The following is a 24,579-nucleotide window of genomic DNA, read 5'->3' as shown; positions in this document are numbered from 1 at the left end:
TGAATTCTTCATCAGTTGATGGAAAGACTAGCAAGCAAAAAAAATTCCACCTCAGTGAACAGCAGTTATTAACCCTTAGTCAGAAACCCAAAGAAGTGTCGGTTAAGAGGGAGGACACTGCTACTTTTTGGTAGCATCAGATGTGCTCTAGCCATGAAAATTGGTGGAGAGGCTAAGGCACATGAGTTATAAAGAACCTAAAAACCGTTTGGCGAAATTCCACCTGGATTGTATTTTATTAAAATAATTAATATTTTTAATAGAGTTCCTAAGTTTAAACTTAGGAAAATTAAAATATTAATGAGTATTAATCAAAATATGGGTGAGAATGATCTAAAAGATGGATCAAGTCAAGTTTTTAATCCTAGTCATTGATTAGAGAATTAATCTCAGTCGTTGAAGTTTCAATGACAAAAGTACAAGAAGGAGGCTTGGGGTTCTTTTAGAAACATACACACAGAGAACAAATTGATCTGGAGTTCTATTTCTAGGGCTAGGAAGCTGAGAATTTGAATTGAGTGATCATTTTGCAGCAGAGTGGCAGGGATAGTTCGGGAGTACTAGAAAAAGAGGTAGAGAGATACTAGTGGAGGCAGCGCATCAACGAGAAGGATGGGCGTTGGGCCAATCTAGGGCCACGCAGGCCTGACGCAGAGACAGAAGGGCCAACGCAGAGCAGAAGTTTCCCTCACACAAAAAGTTGAAACTGTCAGGGAACTGCCAAAACATTCGGCGTGGTTGACGCAGTAACCAGAAGAGACAACGTAGGGCTAATTCATAGCCTATAAGGCTAACGTATGGCCTACACAGGGCCAGTGTAGAGATAGTCGGGGTTATCTAGTTTTGTTGTTGGATCAGCCGGAATCTGTCGAGTGAAGTGAGGTAAAACTCACTCAATTTTCCACCATTATATTTTCTCTATCACTAGATTTCTGGGAGGGCATCCAGCATTGTATTCAGAACTACTGCTTAATAATATGAAACCCTTAGAGCTATTGCACCATTTTTCCCGCATTGCGTTTTTCCGGGGACTATTTTGTCCAAAAATAACTATGTCCTATATATCTTGTTCTTTGCTCAGTTTTCTATTTCATGGAATCAAATTTAAAGTAGTGTAGACTGGAGAAGTAATTTACTTCAATATTCAGAAAATAACTTGATAATGTATATTAAAATCAAGTAGGAGAAGTAAATTCAGTTTTTACTGTAGTATGGGTTCCTCGGAGCATAGGAATTTTCACATGGTATCAGAGCATTGATTTTGAAACAGGAAGAGCAGATCCAGTGCTAAGCAAAAAGTTCAATAGCTGCATTTGGCAAAAATTCGAATCCCCTTGAAGGGATCGCGTAGTCCTTGCCGAGAAGCAGAGATTCCCAGGAAATCTCTCTCTAAGAGAGTCGACAGAGAGGTATGATTTCCAGTTCGTGATTTTGCAGAGGCAGAGGGATCGACGCGAAGCCTCAACGTAGTGCTTGAAGGGTGCAGTTTCTACCAGGGTATAAATCCATCGGAAAAGAGCGAAAACACATAAAAGGGAAATTTTCTCCTCATAGGACTTTTCTCGCAAAAGTTCGAATTTTTCACTTGTCGGGCAACAGACTAGTGTTGTGCAGTGACTAGAGGATTTAGTTCAACAGTTTGGGTGAGATGAAATCAAATAGGATCAGAGATCAGGATAGGTTCGAAAGAGCTTCCAACTATGCCATATGGAAGACCAGAATCTTAGTTGTTCTGGAGGAGTACGATCTCGAAGCTTACGTCAAGAGTGTTGTCGTTGTTCCCGCAAATAATGATCAGAACAAGAAGTACAAAGCTGAGTAGGGGAATCCGAAGAGGTTCATACTCGATGGAGTTCGAGATCATGTGGTTTCACACTTGCAGGGAAAAGATACAGCCCAAGAAATATGGGAATCTTTGTCTTCACTATATGAAGGGTCTTCCGAACAGCGAAAGATGTACCTAGAAGAAAAGTCGCAGCAGACATTGATGGAGAAGGGAGAAGGCGTTAACTTCTATCTTAAACATCTTCAGGACACCAGATACCAGCTTGCTGCAATATGATCTACTCCTTAGTCTACCGCGATGGTAAGGATGTCCCTGAATGGAGTCTCGGATGAATGGAAAGACTTCATCGAAGTATATTGGGCAGGGAAAGAATACCTTCATGGGAGGAGATGTGGGCAGCTCTTCAACAGGATGAATTAAGGAGGGACTTGGTTAAGGTCAACCTCAATGGAAATAGTGGGAGTGGCACGAAGACCATGGAGGAGGAGGAAAATGCAGCTCTAAGGTCAAAGGGATAGCAAAAGCAAAAGAGGAAGAAGGACATTTCGAAGGTGAAATGTTTCAGATGTGGAAAGATGGGCCACTTTTCATCCCAATGTCCTTTGAAGCAAAAGGACAAGGATGAGAAACATGATGTTAAGGCTACTCCAACAAAAATTGAAGAAGATGAGTTTACCATGAGTGCCCATGCATCTCCAGGAGGGAAATGTGGCGATATTGATCTATATTCGGGAGGACTACATGTAGGAAGGATCCTTGACAAATTCCCCCTGTTGGATCAGTTCCTTGCTACAGGAGCCCAAGATTTAGTAGTAGAGAGATGGACTTAGTGTTAGATGATGCAGTGGATTTTTTAGAGAGGTTGATGCAGTAGCTTGAGACTAGAGACTGATTAGCGCAAAGAAAGGTTGTCAATAGTTCATATAGCACAGTGCAGAAGTCAGCAGCAGCGTAGAAGATTCAGAGGGTTAGAGACTAGTAGAAGTCAGATTCCAACATTTGTGGTATTATGCTGAACATAGTTAAGTTCAATAATTTTGGATGTTTTTCAATTTCTTCTCTCAGCAACTGAGTTGCAGTACAAATGCAGTGTTAGCAGTGGCAATGCTAGCAGCATATCACATGCAACATTTGAGAGGGACTTGTAGTACATATGCAGCAGTGGTAGTGGCAGTGTCATGGGCAGCAGTACAATTCCAACAATAGCATAGTGTTGGTGGCAGCAATAGTGCGGAAAAGAGATGCTTCAGAAACAGAGTAGCATGCAGTTGGACATTGTTGCTAGATCACATTCCTCGCTAAGAGCGAGTGTTAGTTTTTGGTAGCATCGAATGTGCTCTAGCCATGAAATTTGGTGGAGAGGCTAAGGCACATGAGTTCTAAAGAACCTAGAAACCGTTTGGTGAAATTCCACCTAGATTGTATCTTATTAAAATAATTAATATTTTTAATGGGGTGCCTAAGTCTAAACTTAGGAAAAATAAAATATTAATGAGTATTAATCAAAATATGGGTGAGAATGATCTAGAAGGCGGATCAAGTCAAGTTTTTAATCTTATCCATTGATTAGAGACTTAATCTCAATCGTTGAAGTCTCAATGAGAAAAGTATAAGAAGGAGGCTTGGGGTTCATTTAAAAACACACAAAGGGAGAATGAATTGATCTAGAGTTCGATTTCTAGGGCTAGGAAGTTGAGAATTCAAACTGAGTGATCATTCTGCAACAAAGGTGTTGGGATAGTTCGGGAGTACTAGACATAGAGGCATAGAGTCACTAGTGGAGGCAGCGCAATAGCTAGAAGGACTGACGTTGGGCCCACTTAGGCCTAACGCAGAGCCAGAAGGGCCAACACAGAGCAGAAGCTACCCTCACACTGAAAGCGGAATGGCCGGGAAGGTTGACGCAGTAGGTAGAAGAGACAGCGCAAGGTTGATGCAGAGCCTATAAGGCTAACACAGGGCCAGTGCAAAGATAGTCAAGGTTAGCCATTTTTACTGCCAGATCAGTTGGAATCTATTGGGTGAAGTGATGTAAAACTCACTCAGTTTTCCGCCATTATATTTTCTCTGTCACTAGATTTTCGGGAGGGTATCCAACATTGTATTCAGAGCTACTACTTAATAATATAAAACCCTAAGACTTTTTGCACCGGTTTTCCTGCATTGGGTTTTTCTAGGGACTATTTTGTCCAAAAATAATTGTGTCTTATGTATCTTATTCTTTGCTCAGATTTATGTTTCATGGAATCAAATTTAAAGTACTGTAGGTTGCACAAGTAATTTACTTCAGTATTCAGAAAATAACTTGATAATGTATATTAAAATCAAGTAGGAGAAGTAAATTCATTTTTTGTTGCAGTAGGGGTTCCTTGGGGCATAGGAATTTTCACAGAGACTACCTAGTATTAGATTCACTCCACTTTTTTGGTTGTGAGGTTCATGGCTAATGGGTTGATGGTAGAGGAAATATTGAGTGGGTCTTATCATTTTTTCCCATGGAAGGAAAGGATGACACTTTTGTTTGAGGAGTTGGAGGTATGAGACATTGTAGATAATGCAGTGCAACCTCCTATTGACCAAACACAATTGACAGAATTCAACAAGAAGAATGTAAAAGCAGAGAGGATCATCCTTGATGTCATCAATGATCACCTATTCCCTCATGTGACAGGAATGATATTTTCCTATGAGATGTGGGATTCCCTTGTCACATTACACTAGATTTCGAATGAGAACATAAAGATGGTGCTGAGGCAAAAGATAAGAAACACCAAGATGACCAAGACCGACAGTGTGACCTCATGCCTCACTAGGATCTCATAGGTGAAGGAGGAGTTTGATGTCATGGGAGAGCTTGTCCCAGAGGACCATTTGGTCAGGATTGCATTAGATGGGTTCACCAAGAAATGGGATGGATTCATACATGGCATTGTGGCCAGAGAGAACTTTCTAGAATGGAGGAGGATGTGGGACAATTTCATCCAGGAGGAGTGCAAAGGCAGGCAGGCATAGTGGTGGAGTAGGTGAGGAGAATGTTGCTCTTGCGACGAAGGGTAAGAAGAAGAAGGCCAATAAGGGGTATTATAGTGGAGAAAAGTAGGAGAAGGGGAAGGAGAAAGAGAAGGAGAAGGACATGAGAAAAGTGAAATGCTTTGCTTATGGGAAGATGGGTCACTATGTTGTTCAATGTAACAACAAGAAGGGTAAGAAGAAATAGGGAGTTGCAACTTCAGCAAAGGTGGACGAGTTCACTCCCAAATTTGACATAGATTTTTCCTTATCAGAAAAGGTGGATTAGTTTTCCTTAGTGGTGATTTTAGCCACTCATGTTACATGTTTTCATTAATGGTTTGTCGGTAGTGGAGCATACTTCCATATGACTAGAGTGAGAGAAAAATTCACAAGTCTCTCAGAGAATGATATTGACTTGGAGGTTGTGCTTGGAGATAACTCCAAGGTTAGAGCAGCAAGAGTGGGGATAGTATCATTTCAGAGGGAGTCATTGCCTCCTTTGAAAGTGACAGATGTTTTTAATGTTCCATGGCTAAAGAAGAACTTGATATCAATTTCCATCTTGGAGGACAGGGGGTATGAGGTGGTGTTTCGTAGAGGACAGGTGTTGATATATCCCAGGGGATCTTGTGTTGAGTATGATAAATGTATTGGAGTCTGAAGTGGGAGGATATACAAGTTTATGTTTCAGCCTATTAGATCCTTGGTGGCACAAACCAGCAGCAGTGAGTTGTGTGAGTTATGGCACAGGAGGATGGCCCACTTGAACCATGGAGCTTTCAGGATGTTGAGGGAGACGGTTACAGGATTACCAGAGTTCAACATTGATCATCATGATGTGTGCATGGGGTTTTCTTTGGGGATGTACACCAGGGCACCTTTCTCAAGCAGTGACACTAGAGCTACAGCTATCTTAGACTTGGTACACTCTCATGTTTATGGTCCTATGTCTCGTGTATCACTAAGTGGATGTGAGTAATATGTGACCTTCATTAATGACCACTCCATGAAGACTTTGATTTTATTTTTGAAGACCAAGGATGAGGTCTTCAAGAGGTTCCAAGAGTTTAACTCTCTTGTGGAGAACCGTACAAGGAGGAAAATGAAGGTGTTAAGATCAGATAATGGGGTCGATTATACCTCCACAGCGATGAAGAAGTTTTGTAGGGGTGTGGGTATCAAGAGAGAGTATATAATTCCTTATAGCCCTCGGCATAATGGGGTGTCAAAGAGGAAGAACAAGGCCATAGTGGGTGCAAATAGAGCTATGTTGCATGATTATAGACTACTTTTCTTCTTGTGGGATGAGGCATGTAACACTGCAGTGTATTTGTAGAACAGAAGCCCACATAATGTCTTGTGGAGTAAGACTCCTAAGGAGGTGTTTACCATAAAGAAGTTGTAGGTTGGGCACATTAGGATCTTTGGGTGTATTACATATTCTCAAATCCCTAAGGAGAAGAGGATGAAGTTGGAACCCACTGGAGAGAAGGATATTCTAGTGGCCAGTGAGACTAGCAAGGCCTATCGTATTTATATTCATGCATAGAGGAAATTTATCTAGGGGCAAGATGTGAGATTTGTGGAGGAGAGGGCCTTGAGGAGGTATCGAGAGGTTGATCAGGTAGAGAAGCAACCTCCTCTGTAGGGGGAAACACCACAGGTATCGGGAGCATCAGGTGGTACATTAGGATCAAGAGGGTAATTTACTTCAGTGGTGATAGGGTCTCAGACTCTAGTATCATCGAGTGCAGGATCACCTAGTACAAGATTGTCAGGGACAAGATCTGAGAGTCCAGGATCTCCATTGATCATAGAAGAGCCTTCCTCTTCAAGAGGAGAGACTCTAGTTAATGATTTTCCCATACCACCACAAAAGGATACTACAGGGAAGAGAAATCCAAGATATATATGTGATACCTTGAAGGAAGCACAAGAGGTAGTGGGGAAACCCAAGTGGTCAGTGAGGGTGAGCAGACCACCAGAGAGGTTGGGTGGTTTTTTGGAAGATGTTGTTGAGACAAAGCCAGCTATTTATGAGGAGGTCGTCAGTCAGCAGATCTGGAGGGATGCCATGGTGGACAAATATGCTTCCATCATGAAGAACGATGTCTGGGAGGTAGTATCAAGACCTAAGGGGAAGTTGATGGTGACTTCTAGGTGTCTCTACAACATCAAACATGTTGTGGATGGCAGCATTGAGAAATTCAAAGCTTGTTTTGTGATGTGGAGGTTCTCACAGGTAGGGGGAGTTGACTATGAGGATACCTTCGCAACATTTTCTCACTACACTTCTATTAAAGAAGTCATATCTATAACAACTGATATGGGTTGGAGGATTCACCAGATGGATGTGAAGACCGCCTTTTTCAAAGGTGTTATACAGGAGGAGGTCTACATTGAGCATCCACAAGGCTTTGAGGTGCATGGGAGGGAGTCTCATGTGTGTAGGCTTAAGAAATCCTTTTATGGGCCGAAATAGGCGATGAGGGCATGGTACAAGAGGATAGATTGCCACTTGTAACAGATGGGTTTCTAGAAGAGTGATGCATATATGAACCTCTATTTCATTATGGTTGGTGATGATCCATTCATTCTATTTCTTTATGTGGGTGATTTGTTCATTACATGAGAGGACAGACTCATCCAACACTGCAAGAGAGATCTTGCTTCAGAGCTTGATATGACTGGTATGGGATTGATGCATTACTTTTTAGGGTTGGAGTTTTGGAAGGAGGATGGGCATATCTTAATTGGCTAGGGAAGGTATGTTAGTAATATCCTGAGGAGATTTTGTATGGAGGTTTGCAAGCTTATGGCTACTCCGAGTTGGTGAGCCCCACCTTGTATTGTTAACTAATTGGTTCTTTGATGTATCTCATCAACACTAGATCGGATATTTGTTTCGCAATCAGAACGTTGAGTCAGTTTATGATGGAGCCCAGGAGAGGTACAATAAGGTACATACATGGCAGAGTTGATTTTGGTATGGAGTATGTCAGGGGAGATGGAGTCACATTTATTGGTTGCACAGACTCAAATTAGGTTGGTAGCACTAGTGACAGGAAGAGTACTACTGGGTGTTGTTTCTCGTTGGGCTCAGTAATTATGTCATGGTTCAACAAGAAATAGAGGTCAATGGCATTGAGCAATGCAGAGGCAGAGTATATAGCAACTAGTCGGGCAGCTTACAAGGCACTGTGGCTTCACAATATGTTATTTGGTCTATTTGGTCAGAGGCTGAGACCGACTATGATATACTATGATAAACATAGTTGTATCAAACTCTCTAAGAATCCAATATTTCATGATCAGTCAAAGCATATTGAGATCATATACCACTTCATCATAAACTAGGATCAAAGGGGAGTTGTGAATCTTGAGTATATATTCATTGATGAACAGGTAGCAGACATTCTCACCAACTCATTTCCAAGGGGCAAGCGTGTATTCTTCAGAGACATGATGGGAGTGGTGAGAAGCCCTTCCTCAGTAAGAGGGAGTGTCGAAAATACGGGTGCCAAGGAGGTGTTTCCTAGGCATTTATCCTTTTGGCTTAGGGAGACACATTAATCACCTTTTCTCTAAGTGACATTATGAGGTTAATTAAAGTCAAGGGGTTAAAGTACTTTTTATGCGGAGATGTACTAGGTACTTTAAGTTATTAAAGTCACATGTGTTTTAAAAGTCACTTTATGTGAAAAATTACTAAGTACACTTTATATTATTAAAGTGACTTTTATATTATAAAAGTGACTTTATGAGGAAAAAGTGACCATGGTACTAAAACATTAAAAATTACTAGGGAGGCTCATTAATAGAAGGGGGGCCACATTAAAAAAGGGGTCAAGAGGAAATGATCTCCACCCTTGATCTAATGAGATGAGATTTAATCTTAGCCATTAGATCTAAGGGTTAGGGTTCTCAGCTTATTGAGAAGACAAAAAGGAGGAAAAAGAGAAAAGAGATCATTATTTTCTCATTAAATCTATTGAGAAGAGAAAGCAAGGAGAAAAGGAGGAAGAGAACTTGTGTGAATAAATTCTACAGCAAAGAGCAAGTAAGAGGAGCACCATTAGAGAAATTCGAATCTCATCAAAGGGTTGAGTTTAAGTCTAGAAGAGGGTGTGAATCTCTTGTGACAGTGACTACCATCTCCAACACAGAATTTTAGGGCCTTTTGGAGCGTTAAACAAGCATCCTTAAAGTCTAAAAACAAATTATAGACATTAATAACTTATCCTCGTACGGCTACATAAATCCCAAAATTCTCGGTTATGTTCAACACAATTTTCGGGCCACCTTACAGCGAGTTTCGCAAGCCATATTTGGATTGTGGTTCAGCATGTGGTTAATGGAAGTGAAGGCTGCCTCGGAAGGGAGTTTTTCCCAACCTTGTAGACTAAATTTTATGCAGAACTATTGATTGTTTAGAGGACATTCCAATGTTGAAGGAGTTGTGGGAGAGGTCATATTTTTGCTAGAGGAGACCAAATTGTGGGCACAAAATTAGCATTCCATATCTTTGTGCAAAGATTGCCTCAGAAATGCTTCTTCAAGGGAAGGGATAAGTTGAATCTCTTGTTGTATTTATTGTTGTAGAAAGTATTTATTGTTGTAGAAAATTCTCTAAAAGAAAATAAAACCCTCCTTGAAGATTGGTTTTCCCCTTGTAGGTTTTTCCAGGGTCAGTTGACCAAAAACAAGTGTGTTAAATTCATGTATGTGCTTGAAATTTTCTCTTGTATCGATTGTTGAAAAGTAAATGGTAGAGTAGCTCTTCTCAGCGTTGGGTTGGGCTATAGCGCTCGATAATTTTCTACAGAAAATAGTTAAAGTACATGTAGTATTATAAATTAATTACTCATAATCCCAAGGTGGGATGGGGTATGTACACATCCACAGACTAATCAATGAAACTGTTACTCGAAAGGGCCTCTTGTTTTATAAACTCTAGACGGAAATTGATGACATCTAGCTAGGTTGTGACCTCAAAATTAAGTTATTACTTATTATTATATTAATTATTTCATTTACACACTTTTCAACTAAAATAGTGCTCTTTTAGTTGTCTCGCACTTTCCAATCAAAGTGGTACTTTTATCTTGCAAAATGTTCAACAAAAGAATATACATTTCTTAATGTTTAAGTAAAATATCCACATTTTATTTTAAATTCATTAACGTGTATGAAAATAAATTCATTTTTTGTATTATTGGAAAATCATGGCATCTACCTTGGCCTTCATTAACAAAAACAAGACCTATGAAACTGGCACACAAATATCTTCCTCATATTTCTTGGGGGGGAATAAAGTATGGAGGCGCAAGTTCTTGGGTTCTCACATATGAGCTTGGACAATGATAAAGGAATAAGGATTTCTAAGGAGGCCTACCCCAATTCAAAAATGAGGTCAATGCATGTGTTAAGGCTTCTTTGCTCGAGGTGGAGTTGGGGTCAATGATGAGAGGTCAAGGAAGCCCCCACATCCACCTAATTCCATGAACATCATAAAAGCATCTCATATTTATTTGGGGTGACAAACTCAATTTTTATACAAGTTACTAGGGAAGGTGGCACGATTTAGGGCAAAACAAATCAATCTATCACTATAAATACTCATAAGGTGTATGAGAAATGTGGGAGGTCATAGGCTATCATGGAAGCATAGCTAAAAAAGAAGGAAGAATTTGAAATGCATTAAGAGAAGATTTGAAGGTATGAGGTTGATCATGTGGGCAAATGTGGTTATGGAGCAAGTGAAACTCTCTTAGCTAATGGAGTTGGTGGGAAAATCCCATGGAAGATTAATATTTAAGGAACCTATCAGTATATCTGTCAGGAAGGCGTGGAAGTAGGAATTAGGCTATGCATGCACCTAACTTATGTACTAGAAATGGGATGAATAATGTTTTATCTTTCAATATTCAAAGGACAAAGATAGCATATTGGCAAGGAAAAGGTACCAAGACAATTATATCTTATCTCTCAAAAATTGGATGTCATTATTTGATCCTATGGGGATAAGGTTAATATACATGTTTTGTGGTTTAAGCTATATTATCTTCCACTTGAGTTATGGTTAGAAGGGGATTTAACATTGATATGGAAAAAATGGTAACTCTATGGCTAAAATCTGACATTTAGAAATGAATTTGGGAAACAATCTTCTAGAGAGTATCAATATTTAACTAGGGAATTGCTTTGAGAGATGATGTAAATATCCCCTTGTATTGTTCAAATTTCCATAAGTATGGTCACCTCAAGTATACATGCCGAAAGAAGGATCTCCCTAACGAAGAGGATGATGTTGAAGAGTGAATGGAGTAAGTTAAGAAGAAGGAAAAATACTTAGAAGCTACTTCAATAGCTTGGAGATCTACTTTAAATAAACCTTTTTTTATATTAGAGAACTAATTTTGGCACTCTTCCCTTAGGTTTTTTATCAACAATGCTACATATAATTTCAACCCTTTCCTTATAAAAAAATTACAATCATCATTATTATTATTCACATTTAAATTGAATCAGGTTATAAGTTTTCTTTATAAATTTATTAAAAAAATATCTAATTTTTAGATTATGATCTTCATGAGGAATTTATTTTTATTTTATCTTTTATGGTAAATATTGTATTGCCTTCTAAACTAGAATATACTAGATACACTAGGTCAATCTTTCATTAGGGAGATCGGAGCATAGCCAAAAGAGTGCTCTTCACAAAGAAGCATAGGAAATTGTGATTAACAAAAGACTATATATATATATGAGCAAGGAGAATGAACTAGTTAGACAATGCAAAATAAACCAAAGCATAGCAAGACTAATTTGAGGTATCAAAGTTGGTAGCTACAAATTCAATAGGGTCCTCAATGTTGTCAGGAGAGGTGCCTCCCTGGGGATGAATGCCAGGACATTGATCAATGCAACCCAAGCGTTGATCCATGTCCCTCAAGTGATAATAAAGGTGCTCCAAAGAGTGTAGGCTGTCATCCTGGTGCCTAAAACGGTCCATCTAAATTCTATGTAGAAATTTTGAATAATATGACACTTATTCACAGAGATTATCCCGATTATACACTATTGCGGAATACATGCATAATACATAACCTCCTCTACGTTGATCATCAATTTAGCAACATTAAAATCAATGAAACATCAATCGCATGCACACATTAACACAGTATGTAACCCGGGGAAAGCATACAGCTGAAAACCCCACACTATCTGTATATTATATTGATTGAGAACATGTAACAATACATAGTACAATACTCCTCACAAGTACTCAGTACTATCTCCACCTGTTACACACAAACTAGCTCAGATCTGATGCCTCAAATCTCCTCCACTATTTGCCTGCCTCCACTGCGCAATCTTGCAAGAGAATAATGATGAATGGCTGAAGAAAACTCGTATTTCCTTGGCTGAACCACGCAATCCTCATTGGCATTACTCAATCCCACTGATTGTGCAAGATCTCATGCACAACTATAGTCACAACTGATAGCAATCTCAACCTCTAACACCTGTCTCCACTGAACTGTCCATGCACTGAGTTAACTGATGTATTCTTTAGTTGCTTTATGAGTTAATAATTAGTGAATTAATTTAAAAATTAATTCACATCACTCATCACTAGTGTATTTGCAGTTAAATACAACTAGTTTAACCAAGTCAAACTGAACACAACTCCATCAACTCCACAATCAACTCCACCAAACTCAACCACATGAGTTCTAACTGAAGTCCTACATGAAATAGCTCAACTAACCCACAAGAAAAGCGTATTTCCTTCTGATAGCTGCATGTGCCACATCTGTAGCTCAAACTGAAGTGCTCCAAGAGGATAAGATAATGTTTATAGTCCAAATATTATTATGAGCTAATAATATTCGATTGTTCTATTTTTAGCCTGGCAATCTAAAAATAGAAACCGCCCATATGTCTAAAAATAGAATTCCATCTATTTTTACCAACATGACCAGTCATCCACAAATAGCATCCTCCAACTCATAGACCATGATCCATATGTCTAAAAATAGACTTTGTGCCAAAAATAGCCTGTGGGCCCACTTAGTGAAGGCGAATTATTTCCACTAAGCTCCATCATCTTGTTGCATTCTCAACACTCCCTCTCAACAAGATATGGATTATCAGCAACCCCTATCCTGCCTCGGTGGTATTCGAATTTGCTCCTGGTGAGCGCCTTCGTCAAGATATCAGCATCCTGATCCTCGATTGGAATGTATGAAAGTAACATGATTCTTCGATGCACACAATCTCTGATATGATGGTACATGATGTCAATGTGCTTAGATCTATCATGAAATATTGGATTAGCCGAGAGTTTAATGCAACTCTGGTTATCATAGTAAATCACAGTAGGCTCCAAGTATGAACCGAACAACCCGACCAGGATCTTCCTCATCCATATAGCCTCGCATGCAGCCAAACTTGCTGCCATATACTCGGCCTCTGCTGAACTAAGTGCCACGGATCTCTGCTTCCTGTTGTACCAAGAAACTTTTGTCGACCCGATACTGAAGACCCATCCTGATGTGCTCTTTCTGTCCGTTGGGCTCCCTGCCCAATCTGCATCCGTGAAGCCACATAGCTTCACCTCATCCTCCTGTCTGTACCACAAACCATATCTCGATGTGCCTCTGAGATAACGCAATACATGCTTGCCTGCCTTCCAGAAGAGCTTAGTTGGCCTAACCATAGCTTGTGAAAGCTGGTTAACAGAATAGCATATATCGAGTCATGTATTGACCAAATACATAAGCGACCCCACCAACTGTCGATAAACAGTGGCACCCACTACTTCCGCCGAAGTAGCATCCTCCTTCCTCCAACCTCCAGGAAGAGGAGTATCAACAAGCTTGCAGTCGTGCATGTTGAACTTCTCCAGTATATCCCGAGCATACTTACCATGAGAAACAAATAGTCCATCACTGCACTGCCAAATTTCCAATCCCAGGAAATAATGAAGGAGGCCCAAGTCCTTCATCTCAAACTCCTTAGCAAGATCATCCTTGCATGAAAGTATCAACAGCTCATCACCTGTTAGCATCAAATCATCTACATAAAGTACAATGATAAGCAACTTACCCTCCACCACAATCTGGTATAGGTTAAGATCTGCCTCACTCTTGGAGAATCCAAGTCCGGTGAAATAATTGTCTATCCATCTGTACCAAGCACGTGGTGCTTGTTTCAACCCATACATCGCTCTCTTGAGCCTGCATACATACGACTCACTGCTAAAGATCTCGAAACCTTCGGGCTACTCTATGTACACCTCCTCCTCAATGACTCCGTTGAGGAACGCAGTCTTCACATCCATTTGATGAATGTGCCACCCCATCTGCGCTGAGAGAGCAAGAATCGTCCGTATGGAAGAATACCTTACGACAGGTGCAAAGGTCTCCTCATAATCGATCCCTTCTATCTGTGAAAAGCCTCGGGCAACAAATCTTGCCTTGTAATTCTCCACACTCCCGTCAGCTGCCTACTTAACTTTGTAGATCCATCTCGAACCCACCATTGATTTCCCTTCCGGTCTTGGGACAATCTCCCATGCACTGTTTCTGACAATTGAATCATACTCTTCCACCATGGCATCTACCCATGCGGGATCCTCCACAACTTCCTCAAAAGAGGATGGCTCAGTCACAACACATTTGCTCATAAGAGCCATGTATCCAATGTAACGATCAGGTGACTGTCTCTGTCTACGTTGAGCTGTAGGTGGTCCTACAACCTTCTCTACATCTTGAGTCAGTCGCTCAGCTTCTGTCAAGCACTTTCGCCCTCTGATGGTTAGCGTTGCATGAGTGGTCTCTTCCACTCCATGAACTTCATCTTGTGGCTGATCCACGTCCTGAAGCTCATCCTTAGGAACTAATAGCTCCTCATCTACATGTAAGTGTGGCTCCCTCTCAAGCAAACACTTCATGGCTTTCTCCTCCTGAAATTTTATATCCCGTCACACAACAGTCTTGCCACTGTCTGGCAAATACACACGATAGTTGTGGGGCGTATCAGTGTACCCCACAAATATCCCAACCTCTATGGTCGGCTCCAGCTTCTTCCTGGCATCCTTTGTCACATGCATGTAAACATTAGTACCAAAAATCCTCAAATGAGAAATATCAGGCCTCTTACCAGAATAAGCCTCCTCGGGTGTACTCATGCCAAGTATCCTATGAGGACAACGGTTCTGCACATATACTGCAGTATTGCATGCTTCTGCCCACAAGTGAAGGGGTAGGCCCTGATCATGCAACATCTCCCGTGCAACACCCACGATCGTTCTGCTCTTTCGCTCAGCAACCTCGTTCTGTTGTGGGTTATGGGGAGCTATGAGCTCTCTTCAAATCCCTTCTGCGCTGCAGAAATCCTTGAACTCGCCAGAGATGTATTCACCACCATTATCGCTCCTAAGAGCCTTCACCTTCTTCCCTGACTCCTTCTCGACCAGTGCTTTGAACTCACAGAACTTTGAGTATGTCTCGCTCTTCTTCTACATGAAGAAGATCCAGCACTTTCGAGAGAAATCATTAACAAAGATCACATAATACTTGTGCTTTGTTGTCGAAGCTACTGAGAAAGGTCCACACACGTCTGTGTGAATTCTCTCAAGGATCATCGTGGCACGACTATCCTTCTCGTGAAAGGTGGCTTTCATAAACTTTCCCAAAGTACACCCCTTGCACTGATCTGACTGCGCAAGAGTGCCTTTAGGAAGCCCTGTAGTAATCTGCTACAGTATCTTCAAGGCTCCATGGTGAAGGTGACCCAACCTCCTGTGCACAGCTCGCCATCATCCTGGCTCACCAATCCTTCTACCTTGCATGCCATTGCTGCACAGCCATCTACATGCAACTGATAAAGGTTCCTGACTCGAACCCCTATCTTTCGGGTTTCTCCAGTTGTCTTGCTGCGCAGGAAAGCCTTTCCCTCGCTGAAAACAACATCATATCCCTTGTCTTCTAACATCGCCATAGAGATAAGATTCTTCTTCAATCCTGGAACATGCATCACTTCCTTCAATACGAAGGGTTTACCAGACTCCCTCTCAAAGGAAATGGTATCGATACGGTCGCACTGTATCTACCATCATCGCCCATCTCGATGTGCACTCCAAGAACTTTCTCCTCCAGATCAGAAAAAAAATCTCGATCTCCTGTCATGTGAAAAGGTGCACCACTGTCCAATAACCATACTAATCCCATCACACTTGATACCAAGCATGCGATCAACGAAAAATCAAGCTCAAACTGTGAGGTTGAGGCCTCTCCTGCTGCAGATCCAGCAGCTTGCTTATTCTTCTTCTTCTGCGGACAATTTGTGGCATAGTGTCCGTGCTGGTGACAGTGAAAGCACTTCACCTTGGACATATCCTGCTTCTTGCCTTTCGCACCGGAATGAGAATCTTTCTTGTTCTTCCCCATTTTTGCTTTGGCAGCCAAAGCACAATTTTCTTCATAAGGTGCCTTTGATGAAGATCCATCCCCGGTATTCCGCCTGATCTCCTCCTGCACAAGATCTGACCAAAGTCTCTCCCATCCTGGCAATTTCTCTCGACCATTGACAGAGTCCTGATAGAAATGCCAACTCTTTGGAAGACCAAGGAGAGCCAAGCTCACCAAGTCCTCATCATCGACAGTCACCCCCACACTTCCCAGCTCATCCCTGCACTGAGTGAACTTCGTGAGATACTTGGGCAAACTGTCTCCCTTCTCGCATTTAATGTTTTTGAGTTTATCTTTGAGCGCCAGCTTCCTCTGATCGCTCTTGCTTTGGAATAGATATGTCAACGCTTTCCACATCAAGTATGGAGAAGCCTTTCCATGCAGGCTGGACACAATGTGATCCTTCACGCCCTCCAACAGAATCCTTCGACACTTTGATGTCTTCTTTTGCCAAGCATCAACTTGTGCAATATCAGTGGGCTTGGGGACCTCAGCCTCTATGAAATCCTTCAGCCCATTATCATCTAACACCGCCTCCATCCTGTCCTTCCATGCAATATAGTTGCTCAAGAGCATACTCCAATAGCAATCCGTTGAAAGACATTGCAACGTTGACACCAAGAAAATACTGCTGCAAATTCGAATTCCACCAGCTCAAAACTCAACCGCCTCTGATCTAAAATTCGTGAGAACAAATTATTTCTCGTACAGAGATTGACTGTATGGGCTTTTACCGGATATCTCACCTTCCAAAGGAAGGATGAATGCAGAGGCTACCTAGCCCGATTACAGACTCTGCTTGAAGAAATAAAATGTAAACACTTTCTGAATAATAGATCTGATAATCAACAACTCTGATACCATGTAGAAATTTTGAATAATATGACAATTATTCACAGAGATTATCTTGATTATACACTATTGCGGAATACATGCATAATACATAACCTCCTCTACGTTGATCATCAATTTAGCAGCATTAAAATCAATGAAACATAAATCGCATGCACACATTAACATAGTATGTAACCCGAGGAAAGCATATAGCTGGAAACCCCACACTATCTGTATATTATATTGATTGAGAACATGTAACAATACATAGTACAATACTCCTCACAAGTACTCAGTACTATCTCCACCTGTTACACACAAACTAGCTCAGACCTGATGCCTCAAATCTCCTCCATTGTTTGCCTGCCTCCACTGCGCAATCCTGCAAGAGAATAATGATGAATGGCTGAAGCAAACTTGTATTTCCTTAGCTGAACCACGCAATCCTCATTGGCATTACTCAATCCCACTGATTGTGCAAGATCTCATGCACAACTATAGTCACAACTGATAGCAATCTCAGCCTCTAACACCTGTCTCCACTGAACTGTCCATGCACTGAGTTAACTGATGTATTCTTTAGTTGCTTTATGAGTTAATAATTAGTGAATTAATTTAACAATTAATTCACATCACTCATCACTAGTGTATTTGCAGTTAAATACAACTAGTTTAACCAAGTCAAACTGAACACAACTCCATCAACTCCACCAAACTCAACCATGTGAGTTCTAACTGAAGTCCTGCATGCAATAGCTCAACTGACCCACAAGAAAAGCGTATTTCCTTTTGACAGCTGCATGTGCCACATCTGTAGCTCAAACTGAAGTGCTCCAAGAGGATAAGATAATGTTTATAGTCCAAATATTATTATGAGCTAATAATATTCGACTGTTCTATTTTTAGCCTGGCCGTCTAAAAATAGAAACCGTCCATATGTCTAAAAATAGAAGTCCATCTATTTTTACCAACATGACCAATCATCCACAAATAGCATCCTGCGACTCATAGACCATGATCCATATGTCTAAAAATAGACTTTGCACCAAAAATAGCCTGCGGGCCCACTTAGTGAAGGCGACTTCTTTCCACTAAGCTCCATCATCTTGTTGCATTCTCAACATTCTACCTGGGAGAAACTTCAAATGACATTATAGGTCGATGGTGTACATATACTAGTTAAAGCAGACTCGAGAATAACCAACATCCAGCACCCAATCAACCAGATCATCTAGAACCTATGTATATGAACGTTGTTGTCATTGAAAGCCCTTTCACATTCCATACAAGCTAGCTCCCCGTGGATGGGCCTTGAGGTGAAATATTGAAACCCAACAATTGATTCGTGTAGCCAGCGGTATGCACGTGTGTTCCCCCAAGAGGCTTGCTCCTAATAGTAATTTCCCCTCAACAGATGTGTGTTCACTGACAAGGAATATTGAAAGGCCAAATAAGGATGCAGAAGCATACTATAGATAAGGTGAGTGGATAAGTGGTGGACTCAGGGGGGATTTCCATGTAAGGAGGGAAAGGGGCTTGATAGCAGAGAGTAGAATGAAACCATAAGTTAGAGGCTAGGAAGGCAATGATTCTATCACAAAAAGGCAACGTGAGAATGAGGTAGGACACAAAAAAAATTTGAGCCTAGCAAGGAAGATAGCAAAAGGAAACGACATTTTACGAGTGAATGATTGGGGAAAGAATACATAGCTTCAAGAGCGAACAAGGAGGAATACAAACGTTTAAGAGTGGATTGGGAGGAATACAGAGGGTGACTAGCGAAATGCAAGTTAGAGAGGTGACAATAACAAATTTAATACTAGAAATAGAAATCAAATGAAGAGAAAAGTGCAAATCAAAGACTGTCAAAGTGACTTCTGCTACAAGGGTCCAATACCCATAGGGGTTAGTTTCCATTATGTAGTAGAATCTCGTATCATGAGTCACAGTGTGTGCACATGCATGCACACCGGATGAGTTGTGAAAGAGACACAGCAAAACTGGGCCAATAATCCAGGAGGCCAAATGAAAAGCACCATTGGTACTCCAAATGAGAAGGGGAGCCTGGCTATTTTTGAAATCATTGATTAAAACATGAATTGGAGAAAGAAGGCCAAGCCTAAGCTCACAAAAGTGGGTTGGGCAAAGCCCCTAGTTCTTGCTAACCAAAGCCAAAGTGAGAATTGCAAAGGGGAACAGATACTCCATCGCTTCAAATGAGAGAATTACCACCAAGAGGAGGTCCAGGGGTATAATTGTATTAGAACTAGTTGCCGCATAAGCAAAGGTGTGATAGTCCTAGCGAGAAAGCAACGCCTAAATGTTGCAGTAATGTGCGGGCTTGGGATCGATGATCTTTTGTACATCTCACCTCAAGTGAGATCACATGAGTGTCTCTATCATGAAACTTATTGTGGGCGCGTGCTGCCACATCCACCTATGAACTTTCCAATTAATGTTTGTTCTTGCAACATTTTGGCTCTCTACTTAACTTTTGGGGTGAAGATAACTTTAATTTCATTGATAATATCACTTTTTTAATAGTGAATCTATGGACCATTGAAAAAAGTACTTAACTTTTCCATGACAAAATTGACAAGGCCGCATGGCTAGCGTTCCTTGTCGCTTAGTTTAATTTAGCTACTAATTGATTTTGTTGGAATAGAAATATCTGTTGGAATGTTGGAATGATTTGATGGGAATAGGAAAGCCAAAGGAGAAGGTTATGAAAACAATACTAATACTAACTAGATGGTAAAGATAATTAAAAAATTCTAAAACAATTTGTCTATGTTTGAATGAGATGATAATCTAATATATTTTAATTTTCATTATGCTTGGACCGTAACACACATAAATTGGCCTACCATATTGAATTCAGTTAAGGTTGCATGCATTTCAACCATGTCATATATATATATATAATTCAACCTGGTTACAGTTTAGTCAGGCAACCTTATGTAGGATGTGCAAGTTTATTAACTTAGACATGAATTTGCTTTTTCGAACAAGGTGCCCACTACTCTATGCTACCAGTTGTCTTAATCCAACAATTATCTTTTCTGACATTGCAACACACGTGGAAAATTGATAACTATGCTACGAGTTGTCTGAATCCAACAATTATATTTTATGACATTGCAACACGTGTGGCAAACTGATAAGTAGGAAGTGTGGTTTGTGAATCTCGCCATCTGTCCAGGATGGATATGGTCATCCAACGGTGAAGATTGGTTAGAGCTAGGTATTAGCAACTACCCGATTGAACCCTGTTGTTGGAGGCTCATTTGCGCTATTCGTAGTAAGTTTTTGAGTTTCTCCTTTGCACAGAGTCTAGAGTTCAGTCAAGTGCCTCAATCTTCTTCCATGGATGTCGTAATCTTCCCAACACAAGACTGCGAGGTTTTTCAACTTCCTGTGACAATTTTTTTGAGTTCAATTTCACTGTATTTCATGGTTCTCTGTTTTATTGTACTAATTTTAGTTCTTGAGCAATAGGAAGGCTCAGACCCATATTTAAGGGTTGTGGCTTCACTAGTCAAGCAAGAAGCTCTGCTCATATGCTCTATAACAAGTAACCCCACCAATTTTATGCGTGAAGTTCCACGACTCTGGAGGATGATTTTGCTTGTTAATTTTCTATATCACCGCTCGGTTCCTAATTTTTGTCGTTCTGGTTGCACATGAATCTTTCTCTCGTGTTGTTCATGGTCAAGAATCTTGTGTCTTTCCAAGTACATAAGGTTATGAGTTGCAGACTTTGATTACTTCCTTGCGGTCTACAATCTGTATTTGAAGGACCACTATTTGGCCTTAGGATCTGCATATATATATTTCTTTTGGGTTCCTTGGAGGACCCTTCCATGAATACAATATAATTTTAAAACTGTAAATGGGTTCTTATTTGTTGTAATTCGGTGCTCCGATTTCGGTAATGGATTCACTGCAGACGCAATTACTAGCCCAATTTTTATTCTATGCAACTATAATGTAAGTCTTAAATTTCCTTTCCGCACAGCCAAGTTCTAGTTGGAATATGTCTTAAATTGAAACCCTTGTTACCTAGCAGCGTCGGCCTATCTCGATGATTGCAGATGTTTACAGAAACTTGTTTTGGTTATAAATGTTATAGTTTACCATGTTTGCAAAATCTTGTCACTATGCTATTTTCCAAGAATATTAATTACTGGATTAACTGAATTTTGGTTAAATTTATGAGTGGTGTTTTAATTACAATAGTCCCTTTTTGTGTTTCTTTACTCTTACAGTTTTGTTTGGCTCCTTTTAAAATTTCTAGTTTTAACAGAAAATTAAAAGATTTAAATTGATACATACAATATATAGTTCGTTCATCAAAAATTTGAACGACTCTGCGCTCGTTTAATTTTCCACACTTTGGGATTGTCTATAGGCTAGGCCAATCCCTGGGTAGGCTAGAAGACTAACCCGATTTATCCTACTGGTTTATCAGTCAAATTTCTATGCAACTCTATTATTTTTTTTTGTTTTCTAAACCTTATCAGCCAGAGAAATAACCTGGTACTACTGTTAATATACTCTGTATAATTTCTAATTTCACTCACAGGAAGTTTGTAGCAATTTTATAAAGACTCAGTTTTGAAACTTGTACTAAATGTAAAATTTGCATTAACAGCCCAAAGATCATCAATACCAAATATTTCACATTCAGAACTTAATATGTTGTTTAAGATGACATACCTTGACTAACAGCGGAAGATGTAATGGCTGCCATATTTTGTCTTCTGTCTTCTTCTCAGAATTCGGTTTCTCTCCTCTTGCCCTCACTTCCTTTATGTGTTTCTTGATGAAGAAGAATACAACTCTTGTGTGGGAGAGAGAGGACCCAATCCTTTATATATTATTTAACTCTAATCTGGTACGTCCATCATATACCAATTCAACGCTTAAGATCTAATGCTTTAGATTAGAAACTGCTTTAAGATAAGATCTAAATGCTTTAAGATTAGATCGGGTCACATTAAGATTAGAATTGCTGTTTCCAATAGCAGATTTCTAACATTCTCCCACTTGACCCGACTATTCATAATATTAAGTGTTGAACATCATACTATGATAAATTGCTGAGAGTTATGGCGGTTGTGCACTATTAATTCAATGCATTTCCTTCCATATACTACAATACCAGCAATCCATCAATTCATACTCATAATTTATATAAAACAGTCATAATGGTCCACACAATGTCTTATATCATAATGATTAAACATAATATCTTTATAAGACTTTTTCTTGTTTAAAATTACATAAAATACGTACTACTATATTAAAACAAGAGACACATAATTGTATATCAGAAACACATAAAAGAGCTCAGAATGTCACACATCAATTATTATTAATACAACCAAGACCCATTCTTTGAACATGTTCCTTAAATTGTCTTGGTTGTAACCCTTTCGTCAAAGGGTCTGCAATCATAAGTTCTGTCCTGATGTGCATGATTGACACTCTTTGTTTCTGAACCTCATCTTTCACAACAAGATACTTCAGATCTATGTGTTTGGCACCTTTAGAGTACTTGTCGTTCTTTGAGAAAAATACTGCTGCAGAGTTATCACAATAAATTTTCAGCGGCTTGCTAATGGTGTCGACAACCGCAAGTCCTGAAGTAAAGTTCCGCAACCATAATGCATGAATTGTGGCTTCAAAACATGCCACAAATTCTGCCTCCATAGTGGATGAAGCAACGATAGTCTGTTTCGCACTTTTCCATGATATGGCACCTTGAGCAAACATAAACAGGTAACCAAAAGTCGATTTTCTAGTATCGATGCATCCAGCAAAATATGAATCGCTATATCCAATCACCTCCGATTCATTGGATCTTCTATACATGAGCATGTAATCTTTCGTGCCTTGTAAGTACCTCAAAACTTTCTTTGCAGCTTGCCAATGTTCCCTTCCTGGATTACTTTGATACCTCCCTAACATACCGACCGCAAAGCTGATATCCGGTCTAGTACAGGTTTGAGCATACATTAGGCTACCAACAATAGATGCATATGGAATTGATTCCATTTCCTTTCGTTCAACATCATTCTTAGGACATTGCATGAGATTGAATTTATCACCTTTCTGTACAGGAACTATTCCAGGTGAACACTTACTCATTCCAAATCTCTCTAGAATCCTTTCGACATATCCTTTCTGAGACAATCCCAATATTCCTTGTGATCGATCACGGAATATTTCTATTCCAATCACATAGGATGCCTCTCCCATATCTTTCATTTCAAAGTTCGTTGAGAGAAATTCCTTAGTCTCATGCAATATACTTAAATTATTTGCAGCAAGCAAGATGTCATCAACATAAAGGACCAGAAAAATAAACTTGCTCCCACCGATCTTTTGGTATATACAGTGATCAACCGTATTTTCCTTAAAACCAAAAGATGTAATAATGGTATTGAACTTAATATACCATTGCCGGGATGCTTGTTTAAGCCCATATATTGACTTCTTAAGTTTACACACCAATTGTTCTTTACCTTCTACAGAAAAACCCTCAGGTTGATCCATATAAACATCCTCATCAAGATCTCCATTCAGAAAGGTTGTTTTCACATCCATTTGATGTAACTCCAAATCATAATGAGCTACTAATGCCATTATTATTCTTAGTGAGTCCTTTTTCGAAACAGGAGAAAATGTCTCCTTGTAATCAACACCATCTTTCTGAGTGTAACCCTTAGCAACAAGTCTAGCTTTATACCGTTCGATATTACCACTAGAGTCGTGTTTGGTTTTAAAAACCCATTTGCATCCGACTCTTTTACAGCCATGTGGTAACTCAACGAGATCCCAAACTTCATTATGTTGCATGGATTTCATTTCTTCTTTCATGGCATTAATCCATTCCTTTGACTCTTTACTTTCTACAGCATGTGAAAACGAAACTCGATCCTTATTGATTCCAATATCATAATCTGATTCTTGCATATAAACCACATAATCATCAGAAATAGCTGACCTACGATTTCTTTGAGGTCTTCTTAATGCTACTTGTTGTGGTTCATGCATATCAGTATTATGTAAGTCATTTCCTTCAGGAAGTACTTCTTCATTTATATGTTGTTCATTATCATCATGCTGTTCTACAACAGCTGGAACAACATTTGGAGTAATAGTAGATGGAGGAACTATTCTAGGCAATGTAACATTTACCCTTGTTTCCTTTATTTCTACTATTTCTCTTCTAGTACTCCCACTGACTTCACCATTCTCAATGAATCTTGCATTACCAGTTTCTATAATTCTTGGACTATGATTAGGACAGTAAAACACGTACCCTTTAGATTTCTCAGGGTAACCTAAAAAATACCCACTGATCGTTCGAGAATCTAATTTCTTTTCATGTGGATTATAAATTCTCGCTTCCGTTGGACAACCCCAAACATGCAGGTGTCTTAAGCTAGGTTTCCTGTT

The sequence above is a fragment of the Pinus tabuliformis genome, chromosome 5_2 (assembly GCF_031772625.1).
Source record: "Pinus tabuliformis cultivar Carrire ecotype Pingquan chromosome 5_2, CPIR1, whole genome shotgun sequence".
NCBI lineage: Eukaryota > Viridiplantae > Streptophyta > Pinopsida > Pinales > Pinaceae > Pinus > Pinus tabuliformis.
This window is presented reverse-complemented; position numbering follows the sequence as displayed.